The sequence below is a fragment of the Leuresthes tenuis genome, unplaced genomic scaffold (assembly GCF_036924035.1).
Source record: "Leuresthes tenuis unplaced genomic scaffold, fLeuTen1.0.hap1 SCAF_69, whole genome shotgun sequence".
Classification (NCBI taxonomy): Eukaryota; Metazoa; Chordata; class Actinopteri; order Atheriniformes; family Atherinopsidae; genus Leuresthes; species Leuresthes tenuis.
The window spans coordinates 245,863-260,178 of NW_027325423.1; the positions used below are offsets into that span (position 1 = coordinate 245,863).

General features: G+C 42.3%; 2 non-coding genes across 2 annotated transcripts; both read right to left on the bottom strand.

The window, feature by feature from the left end:
* Positions 1–5,138: 5,138 nt before the first annotated feature.
* LOC140286041 (U2 spliceosomal RNA) lies at positions 5,139–5,329 on the bottom strand. The gene has a single exon (XR_011910950.1). It is a non-coding gene; the product is annotated as a U2 spliceosomal RNA (small nuclear RNA).
* A 316-nt stretch (positions 5,330–5,645) lies between these two features.
* LOC140286028 (U5 spliceosomal RNA) lies at positions 5,646–5,759 on the bottom strand. The gene has a single exon (XR_011910938.1). It is a non-coding gene; the product is annotated as a U5 spliceosomal RNA (small nuclear RNA).
* Positions 5,760–14,316: the final 8,557 nt, after the last annotated feature.

Sequence of the window (14,316 nt, forward strand, 5' to 3'; positions counted from 1 at the left end):
GTTTGGCTTTCGAGCCTTTTCTTCCCCGGTTTTTACAAAATTATTGTTGGACATTCAGACCTTCTTGCAGCCGAAAACCTCCGCTCCCTCTTTTGATCATACATTGTCGGGCATTCGCACCTTCTCTTACCCGCTTTTTACAAACCAGGGTCGGACTTTCACACCTTTTAGTAGCCGAACAACTCCGCTCCCGCTATTGATTGTGTACAGTCGGGTATTTTCACCTTTTCTTACCCGCTTTTTACCAACTATGGTCAGACATTCACACCTTCTTACAGTGGAACACCTCCGCTCCCTCTTTTGATGGTGTATGTTCGGGCATTCGAACCTTTTCTTACCCGCTTTTTACAAACTATGGTCGGACATTAAAACCTTCTTGTAGCCGGACACATCCACTCCTGCTTTTGATGATGTATGGTTGGGCATTCGTACCTTTTCTTACCCATTTTGCAGTAATTATGGGTGGACATTCACACCTTTTTGCATTTTAACACCTCCTCTCCCGCTTATGATGATGTGTGGTTTGATATTCGAAAATTTTCTTTCATGTTTTCTAGCAATTATTGATGGACATTCAGACCTTCTTGCAGCTGAACACCTCCGCTCCCGCTTTTGATGATGTATAGTTTGGCTTTCGAGCCTTTTCTTCCCCGGTTTTTACAAAATTATTGTTGGACATTCAGACCTTCTTGCAGCCGAAAACCTCCGCTCCCTCTTTTGATCATACATTGTCGGGCATTCGCACCTTCTCTTACCCGCTTTTTACAAACCAGGGTCGGACTTTCACACCTTTTAGTAGCCGAACAACTCCGCTCCCGCTATTGATTGTGTACAGTCGGGTATTTTCACCTTTTCTTACCCGCTTTTTACCAACTATGGTCAGACATTCACACCTTCTTACAGTGGAACACCTCCGCTCCCTCTTTTGATGGTGTATGTTCGGGCATTCGAACCTTTTCTTACCCGCTTTTTACAAACTATGGTCGGACATTAAAACCTTCTTGTAGCCGAACACATCCACTCCTGCTTTTGATGATGTATGGTTGGGCATTCGTACCTTTTCTTACCCATTTTGCAGTAATTATGGGTGGACATTCACACCTTTTTGCATTTTAACACCTCCTCTCCCGCTTATGATCATGTGCGGTTTGATATTCGAAAATTCTCTTCCATGTTTTCTAGCAATTATTGATGGACATTCAGACCTTCTTGCAGCTGAACACCTCCGCTCCAGCTGTTGATGGTGTATAGTCGGGCTTTCGAGCCTTTTCTTCCCCGATTTTTACAAATTATGGATGGACATTCAGACCTTCTTTCAGCCGAAAACCTCCGCTCCCTCTTTTGATCATACATTGTCGGGCATTCGCACCTTTTCTTACCCGCTTTTTACAATTCATGGTCGGACTTTCACACCTTTTAGTAGTGGAACAACTCTGCTCCCGCTATTGATTGTGTACAATAGGGTATTTTAACCTTTTCTTACCTGCTTTTTGCCAATTATGGTTGGACATTCACACCTTCTTACAGCGGAACACTTCCGCTCCCTCCTTTGATGGTGTATGTTCGGGCATTCGAACCTTTTCTTACCCGCTTTTTACAAACTATGGTCAGACATTCAAACCTTCTTGTAGCCGAACACATCCACTCCTGCTTTTGATGATGGGTATTCAAACCTACTTGTTGCCCGCTTTTCATTAATTATGGGTGGACATACACACCTTGTCGCAGCCAAGCAACTCCGCTCCCTGTTAGGATCATGTAGGGTTGGGCATTCGTACCTTTTCTTACCCATTTTGCAGTAATTATGGGTGGACATTCACACCTTCTTGCATTTGAACACCTCCTCTCCCGCTTATGATCATGTGCGGTTTGATATTCGAAAATTCTCTTCCATGTTTTCTAGCAATTATTGATGGACATTCAGACCTTCTTGCAGCTGAACACCTCCGCTCCAGCTGTTGATGGTGTATAGTCGGGCTTTCGAGCCTTTTCTTCCCAGATTTTTACAAAATATGGATGGACATTCAGACCTTGTTTCAGCCGAAAAACTCCGCTCCCTCTTTTGATCATACATTGTCGGGCATTCGCACCTTTTCTTACCCGCTTTTTACAAACCATGGTCGGACTTTCACACCTTTTAGTAGCGGAACAACTCTGCTCCCGCTATTGATTGTGTACAATCGGGTATTTTAACCTTTTCTTACCTGCTTTTTGCCAACTATGGTCGGACATTCACACCTTCTTACAGCGGAACACCTCCGCTCCCTCCTTTGATGGTGTATGTTCGGGCATTTGAACCTTTTCTTTCCCGCTTTTTACAAACTATGGTCAGACATTCACACCTTCTTGCAGCCGAACACTTCCGCTCTACCTTTTAGTGTTCTATGGGGTATTCACAACTTTTTTTTCACCGCATTTTATTGATTATGGTTGGAAATTCTCACCCACTCTTATCCGAAGACCTCTCCTCCTGCTTTTGTTAATATATAGTCGAGCATTCAAACCTTTTCTTACCCGCTTTTTACAAATTATGGTCGAACATTCACACCTACTTGCAGCCGAACACCTCCGCTCCCGCTTTTGATGGTGTATAGTCGGGCTTTCGAGCCTTTTCTTCCCCGGTTTTTACAAATTATGGTTGGACATTCAGACCTTGCAGCCGAAAACCTCCGCTCCCTCTTTTGATCATACATTGTCAGGCATTCGCACCTACTTGCAGCCGAATACTTCCGCTCCACCTTTTAGTGATGTATGGTACGCATTTGCACCTTTTCTTACCCTTTCTTACCCTACTAATTGCTTAAGATGAAGTTGTTTTTTCTCAAACTACAACATTTTTTTAATTGTTGAAACTTGATTTGAAGTGGATAAATAAGGAGGACAAACAGTTTTAAGTCAGGCTGATAGAAGGAATTAATTTTATAGCAAAATCTGTATTTCGTCATATGTCGAGAGATGCTTATTGCTGAAGAAGTACAAAGTACAACGTTGTTTATCGTTGAAACTTGATTAGACATGAATAAATATGAAGGACAAAGCAGTCTTAACTTGGTTAGAGTTAAGGAATTCGTTTTATAGGAGAATCCGAATTCGTGCATAACTCGTAAAATAGAGCTTATTTTCGGATTCCTGAAGAATGAGTCTGGTTCTTTCTCATAATACAAAGTTTGTTGTTTATTGTTGAAACTTCATCAGAAGTGAAGAAATAAATGAATGCCTATCAACAAATGTGGGATCTAAACTCTAGTGCTTCCTCTAAAATAATTTCCTTTCTCAATTCAGAAATGTGTGTGTGTAAGTCACAACACCCGTGACACCAAAACGGCTTTCTTTTCTCTCTTTTCTCTACACTCTGCACTGTGAGCACACACACCAAATCAGAAAGGCTTTTTTCTCTCTTTTCTACATTATGGACTGTGGGGACACAAAACCGCTCTCTCTTTTTTTTTTTGATTGTGTGCCAGGGCGTTGTCTCACGTATTAGATTATGCTTACGATACGAATGGGTTTATCAGTCACATCAGAATCCATACTGATCCTCCCGTAATAAAATGGTCGGATCTTATCAAACACACTTTGTTTCTTGTGACAATCAAGTCAGCGAAACAGCGTATACATGTCAAGACACTGAATCAAGTTTGCCACAAGAACTCATAAGTTTGGCAGTATTGCTCTGCCGTCAGCAATCATACACCCATTTTATTTTCGTGAGACATGTGCAGGCACCTGTTCATCTACTGTTCTATCACTATGAATTAGTTTATCTATTATCAATAAGGATACTTCTACAACTACTATCAAAGTATGTCCAGACTTCTTATGTTGTCAGTTGCTATATATGAATAAGTGGGTAGCTACTGACAAGCATTAAGCATGTCACACAGCCCAAACATATAACATTTCAGGACACACCACACAGTTAACAACCACAGTGAAGTGTCAAAGCCCAAACATGTAACATTCAACAGGACACTTACACAACACATTCAAATCAAACAGTCAGACAACATACAAGAACATATACCCCAGCCGGCATTGCTCCCTGCCTATTTTCCTACAGCTCACTATGTGTGCGCACACCTTTGTTCACAAACTCTTCAACTTATACTCTTTTACCAAAGCTGCTACAGCTCGATTGGCCGAATACCCTTAGATCCTATTTCGGTGAATTTGACATCTGCCTTACGTGTAACAGATTAGCGGTTTAGCAGTTTTAATTTAGTTTGAGTGAAGGAATTCATTTTATAGCAAAATCCGAAATCGTGAAGAACTCATGAAAGTAAGCTTATTCTCGGATTCCTGAAACTTTAGATTTGCTCTTTCTTTTACTGCAAAGTACAACGTTGTTTTTTTTTTTGTTTAAATCTTTCTAGACATGATAAATATGAAGGACAAAGCAGTTTTAACATAGTTTGAGTGAAGGAATTCATTTTATAGATAAAATCCCAAGAGTCTGCTGAGAAAAGAGAGTGAATGCGAAGTAGACTTTAACACGGCTCTGGGAGCGAGCCGAGTGTGGGCTAACCGGGAGAATTGCTTGAAAGAAACGCGACACCGAATGAGCGGTCAGAACAAAGCCTCAATACGGTGTTCCCGTGGTGTTTTTGTTGCTGCCTTGTCGATTGCACAGGGGCAAGCCTGATGTCCACCAGGCTCGGGGCCTGCAGCGACCATATTCTGGGAGCTACTGTACCCCCAGAAGGTACCCATCCCGCCCCACCCCACTCAACCCAACCCCACTCCGGAGGACCTCTACAAAAAACAAACAAACAACAACAAAAAACAAACAAACAAACCACCCGGTCACACCAGTCGCAGCAGCCCAGGCCTGAGACCCACCATCACCCAGGCCCCCCCAGAACCCCCCTCAACAGGTGCGCTCTTGTGAAAAAGCAAACAGCGGCAGCAACAAAAACACAACGGGAACACTGTATTGAGGCTTTGTTCTGACCGCTCATTTGGTATGGCGTTTCTTTCAAGCAATTCTCCCGGTTAGCCCGCACTCGGCTCGCTCCCAGAGCCGTGTTAAAGTCTACTTCGCATTCACTCTCTTTTCTCAGCAGACTAAAAGAAAGTTTCATCTTGGGCTCCCTGAAACTTGCATCCTGCACCGCTGTTTGCTTTTTCACAAGAGTAGAGAAGAGCGCACCGTTCCCAGCGGCACTGCAGTACGGGGTCAATGCTTGGAGTGAACGGAGCAAGCTAATTTTTCAACTCCTATTGCTAAAAATCCATTTAATATGTAGTCCTCGTATAGAGGACATATCAGATATTAAACTGATAAGAACAGATACTACACTTGATCTTAGCCAAAAGGCCGAGAAGCGACAACTCTGCACTGGTTCACGTCCGAGGGCCCTTCCTGGCACAATGCGCACTTGTCCGCTAACACCCCTGTTCTTTTTATGGCCATAGGTGGCCAGAGTGTCACTTTGCACCTCCGCCCACCTGCTGCACTGAGCACTCTTCAGCCCTTTTAAATGGTATAACTTTGCTCTCCCGCACGCTCCAGCAAGCACCATTCAAGCAACAACTTTGCACTCCAGCTTCGAACATCGGCACAGTCGCAACAAGTAAGGCGACTCTACTCAGAGAAGTCACTCTGCACAGTAACAAGATTTCTTTTGCACAGACAGAAAGGGCTTCACCCGCAAAGGTAAAGCCTGCCAAAAATAGAAACAACTCATTAGTGCTGCTCTCCACAGAAGTCTTTAGTAAAAGGCGAAAGACTTGTACGTTATGAAGAGAAACCAGAGTAAGATTATCCGTCACTGCGGGAGCAGGGCATCAGGCTAGTTGTCATAGCCACCTTCCCCATGGTGAGCTTTGCTTGGTTGAGACGATTTAAACAAAAAAAACAACGTTGTACTTTGCAGTAAAAGAAATAGCAAATCTAAAGTTTCAGGAATCCGAGAATAAGCTTACTTTCAAGAGTTCTTCACGATTTTGGATTTTGCTATAAAATGAATTCCTTCACTCAAACTAAATTAAAACTGCTAAACCGCTAATCTGTTACATGTAAGGCAGATGTCAAATTCACCGAATTAGGATTATTCGGTATTCGGCCAATCGAGCTGTAGCAGCTTCGGTAAAAGAGTATAAGTTGAAGAGTTTGTGAATAAAGGTGTGCGCACACATAGTGAGCTGTAGGAAAATAGGCAGGGAGCAATGCCGGCTGGGGTATATGTTCTTGTATGTTGTCTGACTGTTTGATTTGAATGTGTTGTGTAAGTGTCCTGTTGAATGTTACATGTTTGGGCTTTGACACTTCACTGTGGTTGTTAACTGTGTGGTGTGTCCTGAAATGTTATATGTTTGGGCTGTGTGACATGCTTAATGCTTGTCAGTAGCTACCCACTTATTCATATATAGCAACTGACAACATAAGAAGTCTGGACATACTTTGATAGAGTAGTTGTAGAAGTATCCTTATTGATAATAGATAAACTAATTCATAGTGATAGAACAGTAGATGAACAGGTGCCTGCACATGTCTCACGAAAATAAAATGGGTGTATGATTGCTGACGGCAGAGCAATACTGCCAAACTTATGAGTTCTTGTGGCAAACTTGATTCAGTGTCTTGACGTGTATACGCTGTTTCGCTGACTTGATTGTCACAAGAAACAAAGTGTGTTTGATAAGATCCGACCATTTTATTAGGGGAGGATCAGTATGTATGGATTCTGATGTGACTGATAAACCCATTCGTATCGTAAGCATAATCTAATACGTGAGACAACGCCCTGGCACACAATCAAAAAAAAAAAGAGAGAGCGGTTTTGTGTCCCCACAGTCCATAATGTAGAAAAGAGAGAAAAAAGCCTTTCTGATTTGGTGTGTGTGCTCACAGTGCAGAGTGTAGAGAAAAGAGAGAAAAGAAAGCCGTTTTGGTGTCACGGGTGTTGTGACTTACACACACACATTTCTGAATTGAGAAAGGAAATTATTTTAGAGGAAGCACTAGAGTTTAGATCCCACATTTGTTGATAGGCATTCATTTATTTCTTCACTTCTGATGAAGTTTCAACAATAAACAACAAACTTTGTATTATGAGAAAGAACCAGACTCATTCTTCAGGAATCCGAAAATAAGCTCTATTTTACGAGTTATGCACGAATTCGGATTCTCCTATAAAACGAATTCCTTAACTCTAACCAAGTTAAGACTGCTTTGTACTTCATATTTATTCATGTCTAATCAAGTTTCAACGATAAACAACGTTGTACTTTCTAGAATGAGAAAGAACTTCTTCAGCAATAAGCATCTCTCGACATATGACGAAATACAGATTTTGCTATAAAATTAATTCCTTCTATCAGCCTGACTTAAAACTGTTTGTCCTCCTTATTTATCCACTTCAAATCAAGTTTCAACAATTAAAAAAATGTTGTAGTTTGAGAAAAAACAACTTCATCTTAAGCAATCAGTAGGGTAAGAAAGGGTAAGAAAAGGTGCAAATGCCAACCATACATCACTACACCATCATACACCATCAAAAGAGGGAGCGGAGGTGTTCCGCTGTAAGACGGTGTGAATGTCCAACAATAGTTGGTAAAAAGCGGGTAAGAAAAGGTTAAAATACCCGACTGTACACAATCAATAGCGGGAGCAGAGTTGTTCCGCTACAAGAAGGTGTGAAAGTCCGACCATGGTTTGTAAAAAGCGGGTAAGAAAAGGTGCGAATGCCCGACAATGTATGATCAAAAGAGGGAGCGGAGGTTTTCGGCTGCAAGGTCTGAATGTCCAACCATAATTTGTAAAAACCGGGGAAGAAAAGGCTCGAAAGCCCGACTATACACCATCAAAAGCGGGAGCGGAGGTGTTCGGCTGCAAGTAGGTGTGAATGTTCGACCATAATTTGTAAAAAGCGGGAAAGAAAAGGTTCGAATGCCCGACTATATATTAACCAAAGCAGGAGGAGAGGTCTTCGGATAAGAGTGGGTGAGAATTTACAACCATAATCTATAAAATGCGGTGAAAAAAAAGGTGTGAATACCCCATAGAACACTAAAAGGTAGAGCGGAAGTGTTCGGCTGCAAGAAGGTGTGAATGTCTGACCATAGTTTGTAAAAAGCGGGTAAGAAAAGGTTCGAATGCCCGAACATACACCATCAAAGGAGGGAGCGGAGGTGTTCCGCTGTAAGAAGGTGTGAATGTCCGACCATAGTTGGCAAAAAGCAGGTAAGAAAAGGTTAAAATACCCGATTGTACACAATCAATAGCGGGAGCAGAGTTGTTCCGCTACTAAAAGGTGTGAAAGTCCGACCATGGTTTGTAAAAAGCGGGTAAGAAAAGGTGTGAATGCCCGACAATGTATGATCAAAAGAGGGAGAGGAGGTTTTCGGCTGAAACAAGGTCTGAATGTCCATCCATATTTTGTAAAAATCTGGGAAGAAAAGGCTCGAAAGCCCGACTATACACCATCAACAGCTGGAGCGGAGGTGTTCAGCTGCAAGAAGGTCTGAATGTCCATCAATAATTGCTAGAAAACATGGAAGAGAATTTTCGAATATCAAACCGCACATGATCATAAGCGGGAGAGGAGGTGTTCAAATGCAAGAAGGTATGAATGTCCACCCATAATTACTGCAAAATGGGTAAGAAAAGGTACGAATGCCCAACCATACATGATCCTAACAGGGAGCGGAGGTGTTTGGCTGCGACAAGGTGTGTATGTCCACCCATAATTAATGAAAAGCGGGCAACAAGTAGGTTTGAATACCCATCATCAAAAGCAGGAGTGGATGTGTTCGGCTACAAGAAGGTGTGAACGTCCGACCAAAGTTTGTAAAAAGCAGTGAAGAAAAGTTTCGAATATCCAAACAAACATAATCAAAAGCGGGAGCAGAGCTGTTCGACTGCAAGTAGGTGTGAATGTCAGATCATAATTTGCAAAAAGCTGATGAGAAAGGGTGAGAATGCCCGGCTATACACCATCAAATGCGGTAGCGGAGTTGTTCGACTGTGAGTAGGTGTGATTCTCCAACCATAATTGCTGAAAAATGTGTTAGAAAAGACTAGAATGCCGGACCATACATCATCAAAAGCGGGAAAAGTGGTGTTCGGCTGCAAGTAGGTGTGAATATACAGCCATAATTACTCACAAACCGGTAAGAAAAGGTAGTATTGCCAGACCATACATTATCAAAACAGGGAGCGGAGGTGGTTCAGCTGCAAGGTGTGAATGTCTGACTAAAGTTTATAAAAAGTGGGTAAGACAAGGTGCGAATGCCTGACAATGTATGATCAAATGAGGGAGCGGAGGTTTTCGGCTGCAAGGTCTGAATGTACAACCATAATTTGTAAAAACCGGGGAAGAAAAGGCTCGAAAGCCCGACTATACACCATCAAAAGCGGGAGCGGAGGTGTTCGGCTGCAAGTAGGTGTGAATGTTCGACCATAATTTGTAAAAAGCGGGTAAGAAAAGGTTTGAATGCTCGACTATATATTAACAAAAGCAGGAGGAGAGGTCTTCGGATAAGAGTGGGTGAGAATTTCCAACCATAATCAATAAAATGCGGTGAAAAAAAAGGTGTGAATACCCCATAGAACACTAAAAGGTGGAGCAGAAGTGTTCGGCTGCAAGAAGGTGTGACTGTTCGACTATATTTGGTGAAAAGCAGGTGAAGCAAGGTCTGAATGCCCAACCTTACATCATCAAAAACGAGATCAGAGGTGTTTGGCTGCAAGAAGGCCATAGTTTGCCAAAAGCGGGTAAGCTGCGAATGACCGACTAAATATCAACAAAAGTGGGGGCGGAGGTCTTCGGATGCAAGTGGGTGTGAATATTCCACCATACAAGTATGGTGGAGAGGAAGCTGTGAATGGCCGACCATAGTAAAAAGCGGGTGAGAAAAGGTGCGAATGTCCAATCATACATGATCAAAACAGGGAGCGGAGGTGTTTGGCTGCGACAAGGTGTGTATGTCCACCCATAATTAATGAAAAGCGGGCAACAAGTAGGTTTGAATACCCATCATCAAAAGCAGGAGTGGATGTGTTCGGCTACAAGAAGGTTTGAATGTCTGACCATAGTTTGTAAAAAGCGGGTAAGAAAAGGTTCGAGTGCCCGAACATACACCATCAAAAGAGGGAGCGGAGGTGTTCCGCTGTAAGACGGTGTGAATGTCCAACAATAGTTGGTAAAAAGCGGGTAAGAAAAGGTTAAAATACCCGACTGTACACAATCAATAGCGGGAGCAGAGTTGTTCCGCTACAAGAAGGTGTGAAAGTCCGACCATGGTTTGTAAAAAGTGGGTAAGAAAAGGTGCGAATGCCCGACAATGTATGATCAAAAGAGGGAGTGGAGGTTTTCGGCTGCAAGAAGGTCTGAATGTCCAACCATAATTTGTAAAAACCGGGGAAGAAAAGGCTCGAAAGCCCGACTATACACCATCAAAAGTGGGAGCGGAGGTGTTCAACTTCAAGACGGTCTGAATGTCCATCAATAATTGCTAGAAAACATGAAAGAAAATTTTCAAATATCAAACTGCACATGATCATAAGCAGGAGAGGAGGTGTTCAGCTGCAAGAAGGTGTGAATGTCTACCCATAATTACTGAAAAATGGGTAAGAAAAGGTGCGAATGCCTAACCATACATCATCAAAAGAGGGAGCGGAGGTGTTCCGCTGTAAGACGGTGTGAATGTCCGACCATAGATGGTAAAAAGCGGGTAAGAAAAGGTTAAATTACCCGACTGTACACCATAAAAAGAGGGAGCGGAGTTGTTCAGCTAAGAGAAGGTGTGAAAGTCCGACCTTGGTTTGTAAAAAGCGGGTAAGAAAAGGTTCGTATGCCCGAATATACACCATCAAAAGCGGAAGCGGAGGTGTTCGGCTGCAAGATATTGTGAACGTCCGACCAAAGTTTGTAAAAAGCAGTTAAGAAAAGGTTCGAATATCTAACCAAACATAAGAATGAGTCTTTTCCGCTGTAGAATGCCCGACTATAGACCATCAAATGCGGGAGCGGAGGTGTTCGGCTCTGAGTAGGTGTGAATGTCCGACCATAATTGCTTAAGAATGTGTTAGAAAAGGTAAGAATGCTGGACCATACATCATCAAAAGCGGTAGAGGTGGTGTTCGGCTGCAAAAAGGTGTGACTGTTCGACTAAAGTTTGTAAAAAGTGGGTAAGACAAGGTGCGAATGCTTGACAATGTATGATCAAAAGCGGGAGCGGAGGTGTTCAGCTGCAAGAAGGTCTACATGTCCATCAATAATTGCTAGAAAACATGTAAGAAACTTTTCGAAAATCAAACCGCACATGATCATAAGTGGGATAGGAGGTGTTCAGCTGCAAGGTGTGAATGTCCACCCATAATTCCTGAAAAATGGGCAAAAAAAAGGTGTGAAAACCCAACCATACATCATCAAAAGCAGGAGTGGAAGTGTTCGGCAACAAGAAGGTGTGAACGTCCAACCAAAATATGTAAAAAGAAGTTAAGAAAAGGTTCGAATATCCAACCAAACATAATCAAAAGCGGGAGCAGAGCTGTTCGACTGCAAGTAGGTGTGAATGTCAGATCATAATTTGCAAAAAGCTGATGAGAAAGGGTGAGAATGCCCGACTATACACCATCAAATGCGGGAGCGGAGTTGTTCGGCTGTGAGTAGGTGTGAATCTCCGACCATAATTGCTGAAAAATGTGTTAGAAAAGGTAAAAATGCCGGTCCATACATCATCAAAAGCGAGAGAGGTTGTGTTCGGCTGCAAGTAGGTGTGAATGTCCAGCCATAATTACTCACAAACGGGTAAGAAAAGGTAGTATTGCCAGACCATATATGATCAAAACAGGGAGCGGAGGTGGTTCAGCTGCAAGAAGGTTTGAATGTCAAACTAAAGTTCAAATATATTAACAAAAGCGGGAGGAGAGGTCTTCGGATAAAAGTGGTTGAAAATTTCCAACCATAATGTATAAAATGCGGTGAAAAAAAAGGTGTGATAGAACACTAAAAGGTGGAGCGGAAGTGTTCGGCTGCAAGAAGGTGTGAATGTCCGACTATATTTGGTGAAAAGCAGGTGAAGCAAGGTCTGAATGCCCAACCTTACATCATCAAAAGCGAGATCAGAGTTGTTTGGCTGCAAGAAGGCCATAGTTTGCCAAAAGCGGGTAAGGTGCGAATGTCCGACTAAATATCAACAAAATTTGGGGCGGAGGTTTTCGGATGCAAGTGGGTGTGAATATCCCACCATACAAGTATGGTGGAGAGGAAGCTGTGAATAGCCGACCATAGTTTGGAAAAAGCGGGTAAGAAAAGGTTTGAATGCCCGAACATACACCATCAAAAGAGGGAGCGGAGGTGTTCCGCTGTACGAAAGTGTGAATGTCCAACCATACTTGGTAAAAAGCGGGTAAGAAAAGGTTAAAATACCCGACTGTACACAATCAATAGCGGGAGCGGATGTGTTCGGCTACAAGAAGGTGTGACAGTCCGACCATGGTTTGTAAAAAGCGGGTAAGAAAAGGTGCGAATGTCCGACAATGTATGATCAAAAGAGAGAGCGGAGGTTTTCGGATACAAGAAGGTTTGTATGTCCTACCATAGTTTGTAAATAGCGGGTAAGAAAAGGTTCAAATGCCCGACTATACACCATCAAAAGCGGGAGCGGAGGTGTTCCGCTGTAAGACGGTGTGAATGTCCGACCATAGTTGGTAAAAAGCGGGTAAGAAAAGGTTAAAATACCCGACTGTACACAATCAATAGCGGGAGCGGAGTTGTTCGGCTACAAGAAGGTGTGAAAGTCCGACCATGGTTTGTAAAAAGCAGTTAAGAAAAGGTTCGAATATCCAACCAAACATAATCAAAAGCGGGAGCAGAGCTGTTCGACTGCAAGTAGGTGTGAATGTCCAGCCATAATTACTCACAAACGGGGGAAGAAAAGGTAGTATTGCCAGACCATACATGATCAAAACAGGGAGCGGAGGTTCAGCTGCAAGGTGTGAATGTCTGACTATAGTTTGTAAAAAGCGGGTAAGACAAGGTGCGAATGCCCAACAATGTATGATCAAAAGAGAGAGCGGAGGTGTTCGGCTGCAAGGTCTCAATGTCCAACCATAATTTGTAAAAACCGGGTAAGAAAAGGCTCGAAAGCCCGACTATACATCATCAAAAGTGGGAGCGGAGGTGTTCAGCTGCAAGAAGGTGTGAATGTTCGACTAAAGTTTGTAAAAAGCTGGTAAGACAAGGAGCGATGTCCCTTCATTGTATAATCAAAAGCGGGAGCGGAGGTGTCCAGCTGTGAGTAGGTGTGAATGTCCGACCATAATTGCTGAAAAATGTGTTAGAAAAGGTAAGAATACTGGACCATACATCATTAAAAGCGGGAGAGGTGGTGTTCGGCTGCAAGAAGGTGTGAAAGTCCGACAATGGTTTGTAAAAAGCGGGTAAAAAAAGGTTCGAATGCCCGAATATACATCATCAAAAGCGGAAGCGGAGGTGTTCGGATGCAAGAAGGTGTGAACTTCCGACCAAAGTTTGTAAAAAGCAGTGAAAAGTGAGAAAAAGCATTTCGTGAGTTCTGCATGATTTGGGATTTTGCTTATAAAATGCATTACTTCACTCAAACTATGTTAAAACTGATTTGTCCTTCATATTTACCATGTCTAGAAATATTTAAACAAAAAAACAACGTTGTACTTTGCAGTAAAAGAAAGAGCAAATCTAAAGTTTCAGGAATCCGAGTATAAGCCTGCTTTCATGAGTTCTGCACGATTTCGGATTTTGCTATAAAATGAATTGCTTTGCTCAAACCAAGTTAAAACTGCTTTGTCCTTCCATATTCATCAATGTCTAGATCGACTTCAACAAAGAAAAACATTGGACTTTGCAGTAGAAGAAGTTGAAATCCATCTACACATTGATAAATATGAAGGACAAAGCAGTTCCCACTTGCCCATAAGAAAATAAGCTTATTCTCGGATTCCTGATCCTTCAGTGTTGCTCTTTATTCTACTGCAAAATACAATGTTGTTCTTTGTTGAAGTCGATCTAGACATTGATAAATATGAAGGAAAAAGCAGTTTTAACTTGGTTTAAGTGAATGACTTCATTTTATACATAAAATCCGAAATCGTGCAGAACTCATGAAAATAAGCTTATTCTCGGATTCCTAAAACTTTTGATTTGCACTTTCTTTTACTGCAAAGTACAACGTTGTTTTTTGTTGAAATCTATCTAGACATTGATAAATACCAGCCGAAACTCTGCTGCCACTTTTGATAATTTATGGTTGGGCATTCTTACCTTTTCTTACCCGCTTTTTACAAATTATGATCTTACATTCACACCTTCTTGCAGCTGAACCACCTCC